Source organism: Lissotriton helveticus, chromosome 1_1 (assembly GCF_964261635.1).
Source record: "Lissotriton helveticus chromosome 1_1, aLisHel1.1, whole genome shotgun sequence".
NCBI lineage: Eukaryota > Metazoa > Chordata > Amphibia > Caudata > Salamandridae > Lissotriton > Lissotriton helveticus.
Window position 1 is genome coordinate 481,109,505 of NC_136057.1, and position 15,333 is coordinate 481,124,837.

The window sequence follows — 15,333 nt, forward strand, 5'->3', positions numbered from 1 at the left end:
CATGCAGTCCAGCAATCACACTATCACTCCCTATGCACTCCTCCCGTCACACAGCCAATACTATATACCAATGTATTCACTCCGCCAATACCCAAACACTTATACATTCACCATACACTCTCCTTGCAGTACTCTAATCATCCAGTCACTACCCATGTACTCATGCAATGACCCAGACACTAACACATGCAGAGCTACAATCATATATGCACTATCCATGCAGTCCTCTAACCACCTACACTATGCTCATTCACGCCTTCATTTCCCAGGTACTACCTATGCAGCCCAGCAAACACACTGTCACTCCCTGTGCACACCTCCAGTCACCCAGCCAGTACCATATACTAATCCAATCTCTCTGCTAATACCCAAGCACTTAAATTCATCATTCACTCTCCTTGCACTACTCTTATCATACAGTCACTACCTATGTACTCATAGAATGACTCAGACTCTAACACAAGCAGTGCTACAATCGCATGTGCACTATCCATGCTGTCCTCTAACCACCTACACGCTGGTCATTCACACCTTAATTTTCCCAGGTTCTACCCATGCAGTCCAGCAATAACACTGTCACCCCCTGTGCACTCCTTCCGTCACCCAGCCAGTACCATATACTACACATTCAGTCCTCTAACCATCTATACACTGCTCATTCAGACCTTCATTTTTCAGGTGATACCAATACAGTCCAGCAATCACACTGTCACTCCCCATACACTTCTCCAATCACCCATCCAGCACTATGTAGTTCTACAATCACTCTGTCAACCCTTATACATTCTTCATGCATTCTCTTTGCAGTACTTTAAAAATCCAGTCACTATCCATGTCCTCATACAATGACCCAGGCACAAACTCATGCACTGTTACAATTCTCCATACACTACTCATGCAGATCTCTAACCACCTATACACTCTTCCAATTACTCAGCTAGTACTTGTGCACTCCAGCAATCCCCCTTTCACTTCCCATGCACTCCTCTAATCACCCATCCTGCACCATGTACTTAACCAATCACTGTGCCAATACACAAGCACTTATAAATTAACCATGCACTTTCATTACAGTAGTCTAATCATCCAGTCAGTAACCATGTACTCATGCAATGACCCAGGCAGTACCCATCCACTACTACAATCACTTGTGCACTACACATTCACTCATCTAATCAATTACAGACTACTCATGCACTCCTCGAATTTTCCTGCTATCATCCATAAACTCATTGAATCACGTTGCCACTTCTCAAACACTTATAAAATAACCATGCACTACACTTGCATTCATCCAATCACACACATAGGGGCCCATTATGATGGCGGGTGGATTGCCCCCGCCAGGCTGGCGGTGGCCACCGCTATCCTGGTGGGGGCAATCCTCCCGCCATCATCTCTAGTTTTCCCCCCCGCCATATTAGTATGGCAGGGGGGACCTCGGCGGACGGAAAGACCGTCCGCCGCTTTTCCGCCCCGGTCACCTTGTGGCCGGGGCGGAAAAGGAATAATATGGTGGCGGTGTGTATTTTACACCGCCAGCCATATTATGATGCCCAAATTACATCGCCGCCACGGAAAGGCATGCGGGGAACAATTTTACATTTTAAAAATTTTTTAAAACCTTTTTTACTTTTTTGTGTGTTTTTTATTTTAAAATCAACAGAAAAAATGAAGAACAGGAAATTATCTGTTGAACAAAAACAAAAGCGCATTATAAAAAAAAAAAAGTAACATTTGTGCACTTTAAGGGCAACTGAAATTACATCTATGCACTGCTCGCCAAAACAGAGTTCAGTGGTGCACTTAATGCAACTAATAGATGCATTTTGAAACTCGGGCATGATGTGTGGCCTTGGAGTCGATGGAGTTTGTCCAGAGGTTGATGGAGTACTGAGGTCTTCAAGTGCAGCAGCATTCAATTGTCTCTTGGTTTCCTCCCTAGCAAGGTGCACACGGTGGATGGTTTCCATATGCTTCTTCATGAAACTCGTGCCACAAGAGTATTTTTATGAGAGCCTCTGGAGAGTATTTTGTTGCAGATGATGCAAGATACTCGCATTTACCTTTTGTTCCCCCTCCGGCAGTGTAAAAAAGGCCAAACAATGCTTTCTCTTCTTTGCCACTTCCTCTGCCCCATGCGTTGTTCCTCTTCAACTGCAAGAGTAGCCACTTCTGCAAAACTAAAAGCCATTGTTAATTTTAAAATAAAGAAACATACAAAAGAGATAGAAGACTTGGAAAGAGTAGGAATAAACAAGTCTTCGCTTTGACAAGGTAAAAAACTAAGGGAAATATCAGAGGATGGATCCTCCCTCTTTCACAATAAAATTGATTTCAACCAATCAGATTCCTTTTTTCTTTTGCTGACATGAAGTCGCATAGTGTGCACAAACTCATCACGCACCCTTCGCGCACCCGCGAAAATCATATAAATAGAAATTTCTATACATTTTTAATAAGTATATTAGCAAAACTGTTCATTCTAACATCATATTCAAACTTTCTATAGTCTTTTTTCAACTTTATAAATAGAATATATAATAGAAATTTCTATAAACTTTTAATAAGTATGTTAGCAAAACTGTTCATTCTAATATCATATTCAAACTTTCTATAGGCTTTTTTCAACTTTATAAATACGCCGAAGTCGCAACTTTGGCGTAATCTCGGCGCAATTACGGCGTGACCTCGGAAATACGTGCGGGGAGAGGTTGTGCAAACTAAACGACTACACCGCGCATTTCGTAACTTCAGTTTCGTCAATATTATATTGAAAATAATACTTTAAAATTACGTTTACAAATAAATTTAGACAAACACTTAAAGGAAAAGATTTATTTATATGAAATGTAAAAAATATTTCATACTTTACAAATTGCGCCGAAATCACGACCCCCGCGTGACTTTTCAAGATGGCTACCGGAATGCGAGCAGCCATCGTGTAGGGTGCATGAAGGGTGCGCGACTCCTGTATTATATTAAAAAAAAAGAAGAAATATAGTTTTCCTAATGAAAAATTATTCACAACTTTTAAACAATTTATATATATATATATGTATATACATAGAAAATCAAAATACAATAGAATTGAAGCACAATAGACTTACATATTTTCATTTTAAAAACCATTGAAATTCAATGAAAAAAACATAGGTTTCAGGCACATTATAATTAGAAATTTGCATTTAAAAAACCTTAGAAATTCACTGAAAAAACCATAGGTTTCAGGCACCTTATAGTTAGTTGGACATTTCACTCGTACAAAACCAAAGAAATTTGGCTGTTATAGTTAGTTTAGCTATCTATAACTCGCGCCCCCGCAATGCACTGCTGATGACATCACATACTACATCATTCATGACATGGTCAAGCCCATCTGCGCCCGTCCGCGCCAGGGCTGCCCAGCGCCAGAACCCCTGGACCCCGCAAACACCACAACACCAGACTCCACTACGACGCCAGCAGCCTCCATGCACTCAACGCCAGCCGAAACCACACCTGCTTCCAGGCAACCCTGAAATGGACCTACGGATTCTTCTCCTGCCGCACCTGCAGCTTCACCTGCGACAGAACCACCAAACCTCCAAGGACAGGACCCAACCACCTCCGCTGCATACCCCTCAACACCCTCCCCGCACGCAAACATGCTGTCAAGCTCTGGGATCTGCTCGACACCTCCGCCACCGACGTGGCCTTCCTGACCGAGACCTGGTGGAACGACTCCTTGGTGCCCCACATCGCCATAGCCATCCCGGATGGATACAAGATCACCCGCAAGGATCGTGCCAACGGAACCGGAGGAGGAATAGCCATCGTCCACAAGTCTACCCTCAAGGTCACCACCCACGCAGACGACACACTCAACACCACCGAACACCTGCACTTCCGGATCCACACTGATCCGAACACCACCCTCAGAGGAACACTCATCTACAGATTCCCCGGACCCCGGGCTCAGTTCAGTGACTCCATCGCCGACCTCGCCAGCACCCACACACTCGCCTCCACGGACTACATCCTCCTCGAGGACCTGAACTTCCACCTCGAGAACAACAACGACGCTAACTCCACCACCCTGATCGACAACCTCGCCAACCTCGGCCTCAGACAACTCGTCACCGCACCCACCCACGCCGCCGGCCATACGCTGGACCCCATCTTCTCCACAGGCACCAACGTCGCCTTCGACCAAACCACCGAACTCCACAGGACCGACCACCGCTGCTTCCATTTCTCCTTTAAAAACCAAACACGCACCACCACACCCAACAGCTACCTCGCCGCTGCGGGAGCAAAATCACCGAAGACCAGCTGACCACCACTCTCGCCCAGAACACACCCACCGACCCCACCACCCCAGACGCCGCAGCCCCCAACCTCAGACAGTGGATCAACGACTGCGCCAATACCCTCGCTCCGCTCAAGAAACACTCCAACAACCATGCCAGCAAGAGAGCCATGGTTCACCGATGAGCTCCAGACCTCCAAACACGCATGCCTGAAACTGGAGAAAATATGGCTCCACCAACACACACCGGACAACCTCACAGCCCATGAGGACACCACCCGCAGACACCACCACCTCATCAGATTAGCCAGGAGATCCTCCTTCAAAAAGCACCTGGATAACAACGCACACAACAGCAAAGAGCTCTTCAACTTCTTAAAGGAACTCTCCACCTCAGCGCCAACGCCAATGACATCCCGCCCTCACAAGAACTGTGCGACTCACTAGCCATCTTCTTCCAACGCAAGATCGCTGACATCCACGACAGCTTCAACACCACGACCCCCACGACCCCCACGCCAGACTCCAACTACTCTGAGAACACCACCAGCGCCATCCGCCTGACCTCCTGGTCCAACATCAACGACGATGAGACACGCAAGGTCATGAACTTCATCCAGTAGTATACACACAAAATAGTGGTGGAGATAAGAACGACAAAAACACAAACTCAACACCAGCGTGCAAGCAATGGCACACTTGAGAGTGGTGAAAAACTGCCCTCACTCACACACAATGTGTGTGACATGCTTCATCATAGGGTGTGCTACAACGTCCATGCATAGCCACACAGCGGATGGAGCATAGGGAGGGGGAATAAAAAGTAAACACAGACAAAGTGTAACACAACATTGAACGTGACAAAGAAGTCCACAAAAAAAACAACTAAAGACCGGATACAACGACAGACAAATAATAGTGCAGTAGGTAACAATTAAAACTGACTCTTAGATACCAAAGTCAATTTTATTATCAGGTTCCAAGGCCAGGGTTAAAAGAATTAAGACGTGGTGGTGCTAAGGGGGCTATTAAGGCCCACTACCACCCCACCTTCACTGCTTTCGTCAACATGTTTCGACCCCCAATCTGCCCTTAATAGATGGGCCACCTGGGTCTTCGTCAGGACGTCTTGTTGTCCCAGTCCTATGTGCTACCCCTCTTACCTCAATTAGGTGTAGGGAAGGGTATCACTCACTCTCACCAATCACTATTAGGCTATGTGGAGGAAATTCCGCCAACACGGTGACATAACTGTAAAAGAAATAATGTATGTGTCACAACCAAGTCAGAGACCAACCACTATGCTGGCCCTTACACATCCATATTCCAATGCTCATTGTATTAAGAAGTTCCCCGAAAGTGAAATAAGTATTTCCACTTACTAGGTAGAATACTATAAAAATATACGTGTGCAAACAATCGCCCTGCCAAATTACTTCTAGAATTGTTTCTCATATGAGACCATTCTGGTAGGCATCATGTATTTAGCTCGAATGTGTCAATGGTCCAACTCACCGAGTCTACCGACAGAGATCACTTGACCTGGCACATGACGGGAGGAGTCCCAAAGAACACAACCTGTGGTTCAAAATAACAAAGAAACAAAGTGTATGCCAGTATGAACTCCATCCACTCAGGATCTCTGTCAGACCCGTGCCCACACCACGTTTTCAACAAAGCAGACACAGCCATCGCACCCCAATTATGGAAGGTCATCAACATATCCTTCAAAACAGCGAAATTCCCGGTAAGCTGGAAGCACGCCGAAATCAACGCCCTCCTCAAGAAGCCGAAAGCGGACCCCAAGGACCTCAAGAACTTCCGACCCATCTCCCTGCTCCAGTTCCCGGCAAAGGTCATCGAGAAAATCGTCAACGGACAACTGGCCCGCCACCTGGAAGACAACAACATCCTGGACCCGTCCCAGTCCGGATTCAGACGTAACCACAGCCCTCATCGCAGCCACAGACGACATCAGGCGCGTACTAGACAACGGCGAAACATCAGCCCTCATCCTCCTGGACCTATTGGCCGCCTTCAACATGGTCTGTTATCGCACTCTAAAAGCACGACTCATAGAAGCCTGAATCCAAGAGAAGGCCCTTGACTGGACCACGTCCTTCCTCTCTGGCAGAACCCAGAGCGTCCGCCTCCCACCCTTCCGATCCGAAGCCACTGACATCATCTGCTGCGTCGCCCAAGGCTCATCCCTCAGCCCGACGCTGTTCAACATCTACATGGCACCCCTCGCACGAGTGACCTGCCATCACAACCTCAACATCATCTCCTACGCCGACAACACCCAGCTCATCCTCTCCCTCACCAAGGATAAACACACCGCCAAAACCAACCTCCACGAGGGAATGAAGGCCGTCGCTGACTGGATGAAGAGTAGCTGCCTAAAGCTGAACTCAGACAAGACGGAGGTACTCATCCTCGGACCCACCCCCTCAGCCTGGGACGAGCCCTGGTGGCCGACAACACTGGGAACGGCACCCCACCCACGACCACGCACGCCACATAGGATTCATCCTCGACTCCGCCCTCTCCATATCGAAACAGGTCAACGCGACTCCTCCTCCTGCTACAACACTCTCCGCATGCTCCGCAGGATATAGAAATGGATCCCGACCGAAACAAGAAAAACTGTGACATAGGCCCTCGTCAGCAGCAGACTGGACTACGGCAATGCACTTTACGCAGGAATCACAGCCAAACACCTACGACTACAACGCATCCAACACGCCTCTGCCCGACTGATCATCAACGTCCCCCGCCGCAGCCACATAACCCCCCACCTGAGAGACCTACACTGGCTCCCCGTCGACAAGAGGATCACCATCAAGCTCCTCACCCACGCACTCAAAGCACTCCATAACGCCGGACCAGCCTACCTGAACAGCAGACTCAGCTTCTACACCCCCACCCGCCAGCTCCGCTCCGCCAGCCTCGCCCTCGCCGCTGTCCCCCACATCCAACGAACGACCTCCGGCGGCAGACCCTTCTCCTTCCTCGCCACCAAGACCTGGAACACCCTCCCTACCCCATTCGTCAGACCCAAGACCTACTCGCATTCAGAAGACTCCTTAAGACCTGCCTCTTCGAGCAGTAGCAGCACTCCCTCCGCCCTCAGCGCCTTTGGACCCTCACGGGTAAGTAACGCGCTCTACAAGTACTCTGATTGATTGATTAATGGCAAACGTCTGTCCTCCTGACACCAGGGGGAGATAATAGTAATGGAACCCAGGCGACTGGGGGGGTGAGAGGGATGCTATCGGGACCGGAAGACGGGTCAAGGGTTAACATAATGTCAGAATCACGTGTGGCACAGCAGAGCTATCGCTCTTGTTACGCAGTCCCTCCAGGTTTACTACTATATGCTCTAAGGGAGCATAGCGTTTCTTGTCGTCCAAGAGCTGTGTTCACATTACACAGACCTGAGCTGAGTTATAGCTCAGGTGACATATTACGTCAATGATTTGTGCATAAAACAGCAGAGCTGCCCCTCAGGTTACACAGCCCTTCAAAGCTCTGGGAATAACACAGCAGAGCCATGTATTCCGTCATTGGTTAACGCAAAGGAAAGTGTTATAGTTCATGTAATCACTCAGGTTACATAAACCATTAAGATTTAAAGCATAACACAGCAAAGTTATCACTCAGGTTACATAGACCGTTAATGTTTAGCGCATAACACAGCACAGTTGTCACTCATGTTACATACACTATTAAGGTTTAAAGCATAACACAGCACAGTTGTCACTCATGTTACATAGACCTTCGAGGCGTAGGGAGTAAAACAGCACAGTTACCGGTCAGGTGACATATACCTTGTGGTATAGGATCAGTGGTCGCATGTCTATATAAGTGAGATCCGCAGCACTGGAGGAATGAGATCTGCAGCGCTGCACCAGTGAGATCAGTAAACCTCGGCCACTCAGATCTGCAAGCCTGAACAAGTGAGATCTGATCGCAGGATCATGGAGGATGTGAGCACTGTCACTGGTGTTTCTATTTTCTGCCCGGCCCTTTGAACACTTTTGAGAGTTGGGTTGAGGCAGGGACAGATGTTATGGTTATGGTAGTAAAAAGTCAAAAAGTAGAGAGGGCCTGCACCCCCTTCACCATACCTGGGGCGTCCAGTGTACTGACACTGAGCCCCACCCCCACTGAGGCAGCCCTCTCTAGGGCGCTCTACATGCCTACCAAGGGTAGCTCCGTTCAGTGGTTTTGCGCTCTTCTGCTGCAGGCAGTGCACCACTGCACTGGGCCAGCGCAATCCAGCCTCGCAAGGCAGCTCTAGAGTGAGCGGCGTACCTTTTATTAATGCACCTGTACCTGGTTTATAAGGATCCTTTAAACCCCAATGTTGCTTGTTTTACCTTACTAACCAGCCAGATGTTGTGGGGCTCATTACCCATTACACCACAGTGAAGCTGAATGTACCAGGCCGCCTCCTCCACCACAGTGGCATGTCCAGCTCAAGTGTATAGGCCCGAGGATCAGTGTATGGGCTCTACTCCCTGTACTAACCCTCCCCACTCTCGACCTCAGAAGTATCTCCAGGTTTCTCGACTCAGCCACCCCCACATCACAGGTACCCCCCGGGGTACTGGCCCTACTCACCCTCCACATCAGAGGAGCCCCTCCTCAACCTCCACCGCAAGAGCACTACCAGTGCACCTACCTCCTCACTCTCCATTTCACAAGTACCTCCAGGGTACGGATCCTCCTCACCCTCCACATCAGAGTCCTTGGTGTAGTAAGAAGACTTCACGGTACAAGCTGTGGGTAATAATGAGCTGTAGTTTATGAGGATACTCCAGGGAAGGGAAGATGTGTCTTTTTGCATTTACCATCTCAAGTCACAAAGATGCAGTATCAAAAGTTTATGTATACACCAACTTGGGCGTGGTCCACCCAGGCTAGCCAGCTTTGCTGTTGACCAGAATAACCCCCTTACTCCTTCCAGCAAGAGCCTGCATTGAATTCTGAAGCACTATTCCAAGGCGCCTTAAAGACATAATATATCTTTGTAAGAAGTTGGCCTGGTTTATGCTGTCCACTAGTTAAAGTGGGCACCTTGCAACAGTCCAAACGACTTTAATTGATGATAGGTTAAAGACAACCTTTATTGAAAGCTATCCTAGTGGTAGCTATGGAGAGCAGCCTTCAGGCTAAGTCTTGTAGGGGAGTAAAGCAGCTTGTTTTACCAGTCTATAATCTCTGGTATAACCAAATGAAAGGAGAACCACACAATATATATATATATATATATATATATATATATATATATATATATATATATATATATATATATATATATATATATATATATATATATATATATATTCACTGAAAAAACCATAGGTTATAGACCATATATAGTTAGGAATTAGCATTTAAAAAACCTTATTTTACTCACACAAAACCATTGAAATTCCATATATAGTTAGTTGCACTAACTATATATCGCGCACCCGCAATCCACTGCTGATCATGTCACATATTACATCATTCATGACATGGTCAGTGACATCACTGATGACATCACTGATGACATCTCAAATGACATCACTGATGACATCACTGATGACATCTCAAATGACATCACTGATGACTACATCCAATGACTGTATAATTCTGTAAAGTTAAAATATGTCTTACATATTGAAGAATGAGTGGATGTATAAGTGTCTTGATGAAGGATTTAGTAGGGGCATGGCTGACTGTATGAGTGACTGATTAAATGTGTCTCACTGAGTGCATGGGTTAGTGACTAAACTGTCTTAATTTGTGCATCATTATGTCTGTTGTTCTGTAAACTGCTGCATGTGTTGATCATTAGCTATATGATTAACTGTATGGGTTATTGATTGGTTGCCAAAGCATTTGTATGGGAGACTGAGTGTGTGTGTGGGTGGCTGGGAGGTGTATGACTCTCTGCATAGATGTGTGAGCAGTTGATTGACTAGATGTATGGGTTCAAAAGTGCATGTGGAAACAGCTGTATGGGCGGTTGACTGTGTGCATGAGTGTATTGGTGAGTGAATGGATATCTCAGTGCTACATGTCAAAGTAAGTACATATGTAAAACACAGTACATGTGAAAGTTGACATATATAAATAACTGTGCATAAGAGCCAGTGAATGTGTGAGTGGCTGTATGGATTATTGTGAACTTGTATCAGGGATTGTATAACAGAGTAAATATGTTTTAGTATATGTTTGAATAAGTAAGGTGTGTATAACTGTATAGTTGAGGAAATGGCGGTGTGATTGATTCTTTGCATGACTGACTAAGTGTCTGAGTAACTCCATGGATGAGTGACAGTCTATGAGTGTCTGTTTACACTGAGTGTATCTAAGGTTATATTAGAGTCTGAAGAGGTTCATCGTATTATCACATGATTGATGTCATCAGTGATGTGATCAGTAATGTCAAATGAGATGTCATCAGTGATGTCATCAGTGATGTCATTTGAGATGTCATCAGTGATGTCATCAGTGATGTCACTGACCATGTCATGAATGATGTAATATGTGACATGATCAGCAGTGGATTGCGGGTGCGCGATATATAGTTAGTGCAACTAACTATATATGGAATTTCAATGGTTTTGTGTGAGTAAAATAAGGTTTTTTAAATGCTAATTCCTAACTATATATGGTCTATAACCTATGGTTTTTTCAGTGAATTTTCAAGGTTTTGTAAATGCTAATTCCTAACTATATATGGTCTATAACCTATGGTTTTTTCAGTGAATTTCATTGGTTTTTTAAAAGCTAATATCTATAGCTGTAAAATGTATTCTTCTTTAAATCCAAAAATATATTTTATATGTTTATTAATAATTTTTTTTTAATATTTTTTTTGTTTCGCTCCCGGTCCGCGAACCGGGAAGCTTCCCGTTAGCTCAATTCGATTCCGCGATCCGGTCCGCGAACCGGTAACAAATCAACATAGTTACGGTATCGCGTTGCCGCGTAATGCGTCTTATGACGTACTGCGTTAGCGCACCCGGAAGTGCCCCGGGGCGCGGACCGAGGCGCGAAACGCAACTCCCCGGAAGCGATCCGCGGCGCGAAAGCGCGACGTATCGCGTTGCCGCGAAATGCGTCTTGTGACGTACTGCGTTAGCGCACCCGGAAGTGTCCCCGGGCGCGGACCGAGGCGCGAAGCGCAGCGAACCGGAAGCTAACCGGGGAGCGTTCCGCAGCGCGTAACATGAAAGTTAGAGTCATGTGACTTGTTAATAAAGCTTTTCATTGGTTCATTTCACTTTTAGTTTCATAATTATGGAAGGCTAGGTCAGGTGACCTAAAAATAACACTTTTCATTGGTTGAGAAGTATTGTTTTTTCCAAATGATGAAAACCCCTCCTTCTTTCCTCACTCTGACTTTCATCATTGTGAGAGGAAGACCTTTATTAATACTTGAGAAATGACTTCAGTACTTGCTTCAGCTGGTGGACCCCCACCACCACCTCCACCTCCTCATGGGAAGAGAGGACCACCTCCCCAGGTGATCACCAACACAGAGGAGGAAGAGGAAGAACTAGAGGAAGAGGAGAGAGAAGAACCACAGTTCTTGGAAGAGGTGCCCCGGGTTTCCCATAGGAAAGCCAGTTTCATCTGGCAGTTTTATTCAATCCCTCCAGGGCAAAAGAAAGTGAATGCGAGGTATGTGACCTGCCTCATCTGCAAAGAGAAATTATCAAGAGGGACTGATAAAAAGTATAGCTATGGGAACTATACCATGCATCGGCACATGACCAGGAAGCATCCACTTAATTACAGCCGGGCGGAAATACGGGATATGGAACAAAACCCAACAGCAACTCCTGTGGCCAGGTCAACATCGTCAATATCATTGACACCAGCAGAGGCACGGGAAACTGTGCCAAACATCCAAGAGAATTTTGGGCACATGAAACATACTTGTATGCACTGTGGAGCGTTGATATCATGTGGTAACATGAGTATTAATGCCATCAACCTGGCTTATGACAATCATAATTGCCCTAACCGCCCCCAGTAATTTTTTTTTGCTCCTGTTGAGCCCTTTTCAACGCCTGTTTTTTGTTGTTCCCCCCCCCCAAAAAAACCAAAAAAAATATAAAATCGTTCAAAAAATACAAAAAAAACAAAAAATACAAAAAAAATACAAAAAAATATAAAACAACAAAAATATAAAAAAAAAAGTTCTTTTCAGAACTACCTTCCCTTTCCAAAAAAATTGCTAGAATGTTTAGCACTCTGGCAAGCTCTATTTCTTTTGGTTCGCTTCCGGTTTAGCTTCCCGGTACGCGTACCGGGAGCTAACCAAAAAAAAAACTTTTTTAAAAAAAAGAGTAAGTATAAGGAAAGTAAACAGAGAGTGATGTTTCAAGAAAGACAGCTATAGGGAGTAAAGAAGAGATACTATTTAATAGATCTATTTACCAAAGAACAGACAGAAGATGGTATAATTGTGAAAAACAAAATAGATAACGAAGTGAAAGAAAAACAAGCATTGGCATAGCCAATAGGTATCGACTTTTGGACCTTCTAAGTCTTTAGTTATGCAGCATAATATCCTTGGTGCAGCAACATCAACTGTTGCATGGCTAAACACGTATAAGGTCCCAAAGGCGAGACCTATTGTCTATGCCAATGCTTGTTTCTTAAGTAGAATTGCAATACGTATGGCTCTTCCATGTAAAAAAATCTTATCTTGTGCTCTAAAGATTGCTAAAGTCTCGACAGAGAACAGGCTAGATTGTAAGTAGGGTAAATTGCGCTTGGTGATCTGTTTGAGGGAGCGTCTGCTTTGCCTGGTGTCTTTGGAGAGCAATTTTGATTGTTATACTGGACAATATAGCCCTAATGTAAATAACATAGGGGCATATTATCAACATAGGCAATAAAAGTTTTGCAGCTTTTATAGGCAGAAATGTGTCGCTAAAGCTGCTTTTGCGGCAGAAAACTGCCGCTAAAGCCGCTTTTGCACCAGTTTTCTGCCAATAAAAAGAGCAATAATTTTATTGGCTGCATTCATAATATGCCCCTTAGTGTGCTTCAACTACACAGAGAAAGCATTATGAACAAATAGTGATACAGTGATCAGTCAAAGACACTAAGAGTAATAGAGACGGAGTGAGTGAACAAGAGTGAGGAACTATGAGAAGAGAGGGACTGAGAAAAAAAGTGGAAGGAGTTGAGTAAGTAGGTAATAGAGAAAGGAATGAGGGAAGTAGCAAAGGCAGGAAACTGAGGATTAAAGAAATGAAGCAGTGGAACTAATAGTAGTTCAATGTGATAGAAATGTAACGAAAAGAGTACAAAATACTTACCTTATAATTGTCGTTAAATTCCTCACTTTTTATTTTTATACTTTCAATCTGTGAAAGAGAGAACAAACATTTGAAAAATATAAAAACATGTATTGAAAAATTACAAAAGACAAGGGCAAAGATTGAAGGACAAACAGTTTTTCAATAACTTTGACACTTACAGAAGCTACACAGTCCTAAAGATATACATTTTAAAGTAACACTATCTTGATGCAGATGAAGTGAGGCCTATCTTAAAACATGGTGCATCTTTTGCATTGCTGTTGTCTCAGAAAAGTGTCGCAAGACACTAAAATTTAAAATAATTGCTTCAGGATGCCAATAAGATGTCTACTATCCAGAGTTTTGTTTCAGGTGAGGCCTACTCAGGGTTGCAGATGAAATTTCGAGTTGTTGAAGAGAATAGAAGACATAATACATGTGAAGGTCTACCAATGAAGTGAGTCATGTCCACTGCAATCTTCAACAAAGTCCAAACCTCCTATGTTTCCCTGGACAGACCTAAACTTGATCTGCACAATGTGATTCGTAATGATAGGAAACACAGGTGATGTAATTGAAATACATGCAATTTATTTTGCTCATTTCACAATCACATCACTTCTGTTTCCTTTGCTTAGGTATCTCATTGTGCAGATGTAGTCTAGCATATCAAAGAATACGCAGAAGTGCAGCACTGCATGCAACAACTTTGACACTTACAGAAGCCTCACCTTCTCCATGCCTTCTACACAGTTCTACATATACATCATAAATGGAAACATTACAGAATTAATTATACATGTTAAATGGTTTATTTTTGCTGTTCTCAGAATGTATCAAAATTCACTAAAAACAGTGACTTGAAGGTATTCATCATGTAACAGCGGGGAAAAAAAAACACAATCAAAATGATTGTGTTTAAAAAACCCATACAAGATCAGAAATCAAAAATCAGAACTCCTTAAAGTTAACTTACTTTCCATGACGTCCAAGGATGTCCTATGAATAGCTTATACTCTTTTGTGCTGTTATTACTTTCAGCCCACCAGTTTCTGAAAGAAAATCTCCATCGTTTTTAAAAACATGTTACATACAATAAATGACTTCTTGCTCTCTACCACAAGATTCCACAAGGCCAAATTTTGTCAGAGCCATGTATAACTCTTGGATTTCTTGTTAGCCAATCCCATCATTTGGCATTCCCGCAACTTTCAGAATTAAAATGTTGAAGATCATTTTCACAATCCTGGAATAGTAATATCTTCCCCTTCTTGCTCAGTCATGTTCTACATTTCGTATGACACTGATACTGCTTAATATGAAGCAGACTTACACTACCTCTATGAGTACTACAATTATTTAATTCTCTACATCACTTTTAATCACAAAGTAATGTAAAACAGTAGACAGCATTGCAGACTTACATTCCCTCTACTCCATGTTTTGATTGGCTGCTTTAATTAGCTTATGAAAAGAAACAGTTTTTCTGAACTCATTTAAACTGCACATACATGTCCATGATGTCCAATCCTATGATTAGAAGTTATGTCTCTGAACTACACTTATCCTCAAGGCCAAATTGTGTAGGAGCCATTAGAACTTCTTGAAATTCCACAGATCATATCCCGAGATTATTTTCCTAAAATTTTGGTTTTAAAAACACCAGGTAAGAGTTTTTAAGGTCATACGGCAATTTTTTTTTGAAAATTACAACAGAATCATTAC